This window comes from Mesoplodon mirus (genome assembly GCF_964341445.2).
Source record: "Mesoplodon mirus genome assembly, chromosome: 14".
Lineage (NCBI taxonomy): Eukaryota > Metazoa > Chordata > Mammalia > Artiodactyla > Ziphiidae > Mesoplodon > Mesoplodon mirus.
The window spans coordinates 32,707,246-32,713,245 of NC_138990.1; the positions used below are offsets into that span (position 1 = coordinate 32,707,246).

Here is a 6,000-nt window from a genome sequence, read left to right on the forward strand (position 1 = left end):
GGACGGCCGCGCCGCTGCCCCACGACCCCGGGAGCTGGAACGCGGGCGGGAGGAGAGCAGGGTGACCCACTGCTCTCAGGACGCCAGGCCCGCCATCTTCCCGCATGCGCAGTGCGCCGCCCCTAGCGCGCATGCCCGGCGCGGCCGGAGCGCTCCCAAACACAGACCCGCTCCCGAAGGCCGGAGCTCGGGAAATCCCGGAGAGCGGAGTCCACGGAAAGGATGGCGAAGGAAAAGGAAGACGTGGAGCAGGAATTCAAGACGAAGGGAACGGGGCGAGAGGAAAGAGGCAGCCGGGACAACGCAGTGGTCGCCTCGGAATTCTCGACACTAAAGGTACTAATAACTGAAAGTTCTGAGCTCGCAGGGATGTTAATTTACTCTTGAGCTCCCTCCGCACGTCTCAGGCACTTGCCCAGTGTTGATGCTTAGTAAATGTTGGTAACCAAACCGTCGTGGAATTGTTTACTTACATGCATCTTTCCTCCTTTCCCTTTTCTTCCTTCTTTTCATTTGAGGAATAAACTATTGATTCCCTAGGTGTCAGAAATCGTGGTGCGCACAGGAGATATTCCTTTGAATTTGGCACAATTTCAGATTCCAGTTTCAGGTGGAGGGGACAGATAAGTAAAGGAACATTTAAAGCTGGAGCCACTTTGCTGTACAGCAGTAATTAACACAACATCGTAAATCAACTAAACGTAAGTTAAAAAAAGAAAAGAAAGGAGAGTGTTTCAGTAACAAAGGTTACATGTGCCAAAAATCCACTAAGCAGGTAATAAAAGGGGGAGTTTAAATGCCAAATAAATAAAATAAAATAAAATAAAAAATAAAGCTGGAGCCAGACGGTGTGTTTTCAGATCCTGGCTCCCCCTACTTAGAAGTTTACAAGACCTGAAGCAAGCTGCTTAATCGCCCCGTGCCTCAGTTTCCTCATCTGTTAAATGGGACTAATGACTACTTACCTCATAAGATTGTTGTGAGGATTAAATGAATTAATGAATGTAGCCTACTTAGAACTGGGAATAGTGTGTGTTTGATATAAAAAGGTAATACCATGTGATAAGTGCAGGGTGGAGGGCAGCTACTGAGCTGTATACCAAGAGCTTCTACCCGGCATAAGGTGGAAGGTGGGTTCCCACTAGACTAGAAATTTCTTGAGGTCAGAGGCATTCTTTAATCTGTGATCTCCAGCATCTAGCACAGTTCCTGACAAATAGTAAGTGCCCCGTAAGTGCTAAACGAATGACTTGAAATAAAGGATAATCTAGGAGAAGTCTCTAAAAGATTGGATTATGTTGCAGAATGGAGAATTTCCCAGAGTGGTTAAGTGACACCTTTACCAACCACAGTCCCCTGAGAAGGCAAGCTCTGGAGACCAGAAATGGCTGTTTTTTTGTTTTTTTTTTAAAGACATAACCCAGCATTTGAGGTCTGTTTAACATTCTGTTAAATGTTCTGTACACACTTTCTTATGTAAATCTTATATCAAAACTGAAAGATAGTATTTTTCTGCCCAATTTACAGATCAGGAAAATAAATATTAGCAAGATTTACAAAAATTACCCGAGGTCCTGGCTAGGCAGTGGCAGAGGCAGGATTTGACCTCATAGCTGATTGATTTAGTATGTGGATCCTTGGGAAGATTCTTGAATGGTGACTAGATTTTCTAGAGCCAGAGGTGGGGTTGGGGGAGTGAAGGTGGGTGAGTCTGGGGGCAGGGGTGGTGTTGGCGGGCGCTGCAGGCTGAAGACCGAGCATGAGCACAGCTATAGAGAGTCAGGCCCGTGACCCTGCCCTCCAGACACTTATAATACCTGTGACTTGGCTTTACCCTGAGACTTAATCATTCGCACATTTTTTGAGCCTGTGCCTGGCGGGACTATGTGCTGAGGAGAGAACTAAGTCTGAGGGGTCCTTACCTTGTGCTCCAGTGGCCCCCATGTAACCAGAATGCGTAAGTACTAACTTAGAATGTGTATAACATGCTATGGAAGCGCAGAGAAGGAAGAAAAAAAAATAACTGGACTTGGTGTAAGTCACAGGTGCTTTTTCACACATCTTCCTGTGAGGTAGATATTTCTAGAATACTTTACAGATGAGGCTACAGAGGCTCAGAGAAGTTAAGTGACTTGCTCAAGGCCACCTCCTCAGGTGGCTCAAATACAGGACTTCAGCCACCAAATCCTTAGCTTTGTCCATCAAGTCCTACTGTGGTGCACAGACACAGTTCCCAGCACAGAAATTCTAGTATTTCCATTTCCAGTCCTGTTTTTGTGTGTTTTTCTTGGAGCAAAATGGTGTTAGGGCAAAATAGGGTGTAGGCTTTGAGACTTTAAAATTAGGGCTGAGATATAGGCCAAAGGCCCAGGTGTGCTGGAGGAATGCTGAGAGGCCTTATTTGTCAAGGGATATTTTACCTTCCTTCTACAGTAAAATTTCTTCCCCAGAAATCTGTGAGGAAATGGCCACGTCCAATAGGGAATAATGGAAATGTTTTACACTGTCCAATATGGTAGCCACTAGCCACGTGTAGCTGTTGAGCACTTGAAGTGTGGCTAGCAAGGAACTGAATTTTCATTTATTTTCATTTAACTTGAATTTTAATAGCCAGGTAACTAGTGGCTACCATATTGGATAGCACAGGTGAAGATGCAAAACTATGGTATCACCTAGTCTGGTGAGATTCTACGTGTGGTCTGTGGACCTCAGCATTACCATCAGCAGAGAGCTTGTTAGGAATGCAAACTTTCTGGGTCTACCCCAAACCCTAGAGAATCAGAAACTCCGAGGATTTGGGTGTACTCTGCCAGGCACTGGTCTAGCCCAACCCCTTCTTTTCCAGGTGAGGAGACTGATCCTCATCCCCTCTCCAAGGGATGATAAACCAGCTAAATTGAAGCCAAGGTAACTTTTCTAATGCAGTGTTGTGGGATTGAGGGCTTGGAGCAAATCCAATGGTCGCCACTCTAACCTACGACTTGCTAGGCGTTACAGCTTTCTGCATCTACCTCTCCCGCCGGCATAGGCGTTCTCAGATCTTCAACGACAGGAGAGGCCAAATGGGGGGCAAGGAGAATGGTTAGGAGGCTGTCGGTCACCGAAAGGACAGCTGACGGTGGCCAGAACTGGGCAGTGCCGGTGAAAGTGGAGAGCAAAGGACAGATTCAAGAGCTAGAAGATAGATGGAGAAGGAACAGAGCTTGGGGGTTGATGAAGTTTAAGGGAAGACTTGGACCCGAGGTGGCGCTTCGGGTACTTGAAGTTCAGGCACAGGTGAGATTTGACAAGGGCAGGAGTAAGGGCAAGATGGGGCAGGGCCAGAGGGCGGCCAGTGTGAAAGGGCTGGCAGATACTGTCACATTGTCTACAATAAGCAGTTCTGCTTTTGTTTTTTGGTTTTTTTTTTTGTGGTACGCAGGCCTCTCACTGTTGTGGCCTCTCCCGTTGCGGAGCACAGGCTCCGGACTGGCTCACGGGCCCAGCCGCTACGCAGCATGTGGGATCCCCCCCACCGGCTCCGGACACGAAGGCTCAGTGGCCATGGCTCACGGGCCCAGCTGCTACGCAGCATGTGGGATCCTCCCGGACCGGGGCACGAACCCATGTCCCCTGCATCGGCAGGCGGACTCTTAACCTCTGCGCCACCAGGGAAGCCCTCTGCTTTTGTTTTTAAACTAAGCAACAACAAAGGTAATTAAGAGGGAGCCGCTAGGGAAATAGAAAGTGAATCTAGGCTATGGGTGCCTTAGAGGTTAAAAGAGGTTAAAAGAAGGGATGTTTTCTGTCTTTCCTCCCTCCCTCCCTCCCTCCCTCCCTCCCTTCATTTCTTCTCTTTTCTCTTTTATTCATTCTTTCCTACTTTGTTTCCTTCCTCTCCACCACCCCACCTTTTACTTTTTTAAGATAGCAGAGACCTAAGTTTTTTCATGTTGATGAGAAGGAGCTAGTAGAAAGGGAAAGCTTGAAGATGCAACAGAGAAAGGGTATAACCCTGAGAATGCTGTCAGGGATTCCAGGAAACTGGAAACAAGAGGAGGGCTCCACCGCCACGGTGACAGGAGGAACGTGTAAGGACAGAGGCAGACAGCCTTGTAAGGTATTTTTAGCAGGAAGTTGAAGGAGTTCATGCTCTGTTGAAGCCAAGGTCATCTGCTGAGAGTCAGGGGAGATGGTAGAAGTGGAGATTTGGTAGACATACCAGGCACTCAGTAAGTATGACCCAGCGATTCCACTCCTGGGTATATATCTGAAAAAAATGACAACACTAATTCAAAAAGGTGCAAGCACCCCAATGTTCAGAGCGGTTTTATTTACAGTTGCTAAGGTATGGAAGCAACCTACGTGTCCATCAACAGATGAATAGATAAAGAAGGTGCTGTGGATATGTACATGTATATATATATACACACACACATGCACAATGGAATACTACTCAGCCATAAAAATAATGAAATATTGCCATTTGCAGCAACGTAGATGGACCTCGAGATGATCATACTAAGTGAAGTAAGTCAGAAAGAGAAAGACAAAGACTGTATGATATCAGTTATATGTGGAATCTAAACAATACAGCAAACTAGTGAAAATAACAAACAAGAAGCAGACTCAGATACGGAGAACAAACTAGTGGCTACCAGTGGGGAGAGGGGAGGGGCAGTATATGGGTAGAGGATTAAAAAAGGGTTATTATGGGACTCTAGGAAATCATGTGTGTGAACCTTTTGAAAATTGTAAAGCACTATAGAATTTAAACAGTTTTCATTAATAATAATAAAAAGATGGTTTCTAGCAGAGCTGCAATCCAAATTCTGGTCTTTTACTTTCTAGGTCAGTACCCTTTTTAGGAAGGTGACGAGGCGCGAGGACAAACACTTGGCGGGAAAGGAGTGTCGTAGAGACGGACGGATGCAGAAAGGAGAGGCGGCGTGGAGGAAGGAACAGACAGACCTGGACTGGAGCGAGTGCTGCATCCACCCTTATTAGCCTCACTGGCAAGCGTCTTAACCCTTAGGATCCTCAAACAGAGGATCAAACAGAGTTTCTCTGTTTGTAAACTGAGGGTAAACATACCTCCAATTCTGCTGTATTAGAGACAATGGACATCAAATCCCTGGTGCATTGAATCCATCTTCAGTGGTAACACAAACTTCCTAGCTTCACAGGGGCTGTTTCTCACCAAGTCTCAAAGCTCCCTACCCCAGTGACTAAAAATGGTTCTAAAATGACATCAAATGGGACAAAGGCGGGTGGCTGACTCTTTGTTCTGAGGTTTTGTTCAGAGCTTGACAAGCTTTGCAGAGAGCTCCCAAGAAGATGCTAGCCCACGAAAGTTGTCATTGGTCCAGATGCACGGATTCAGTCTCTCCACTTAGCAACAGTATTTGCCTCCTGCTTCAGAAAAGGAAACAAAAAAGTAAGCCTGCAGTTAAATACACCCACAAGGGCAAATCCCCATGAAAGCCTGTCAAAAAAGAGCTGTGGGAAAGATGAGCTATTGCTGTACGCCTGGGTGAACTCCAATGAGGAAGCCACAAGGGGGAGGGAGGATGGGCACAGGGGCTTGTCAGTTGCAGCCCCCCAAAGGGTTTCAGCCTTTCCCTCCTCCGGATTCCCACTGCCCCACGACTGCCCTCATTGTCATTGTTCCTGGACTATTTTAACTGCTTCCTAATTCATTCGCCTGTCCTGCCATTTACAAGGGACTCTATACTATCACTGTCAAATTAAACAACTGCCTTTTGGGGGGTGGCTGTTGACCTTTCATTGCAGGAGAAATCTTTCTAAAGCGTGGGTCTGATCTCATCACTCCTCTGCTTAAAAGCTGTCAGTGTACTTTGTCTGTATTATGCTCCAGGTTAGTAGTTTCCCCTGGGCACTGGTCACTTGCCTGCCTGGCTGTCTCCCGCATCACACTTTCGGAGGGAGGGCACTCAGGGGCCCCTGCCACCTATCAGAGCCATTGGATGCATCACTTTCTCTCAGTCACATTAATCTTCA

The 6,000-nt window shown here is 46.7% G+C and overlaps 1 long non-coding RNA gene across 1 annotated transcript; it reads left to right on the forward strand.

Moving 5' to 3' along the window:
- Positions 1–195: 195 nt before the first annotated feature.
- Positions 196–5,016, forward strand: LOC309815631. The gene is made up of 4 exons (XR_014295907.1): positions 196–336; positions 541–701; positions 2,846–2,907; positions 4,831–5,016. It is a non-coding gene; the product is annotated as an uncharacterized lncRNA (long non-coding RNA).
- The last annotated feature ends 984 nt before the right edge of the window (positions 5,017–6,000 follow it).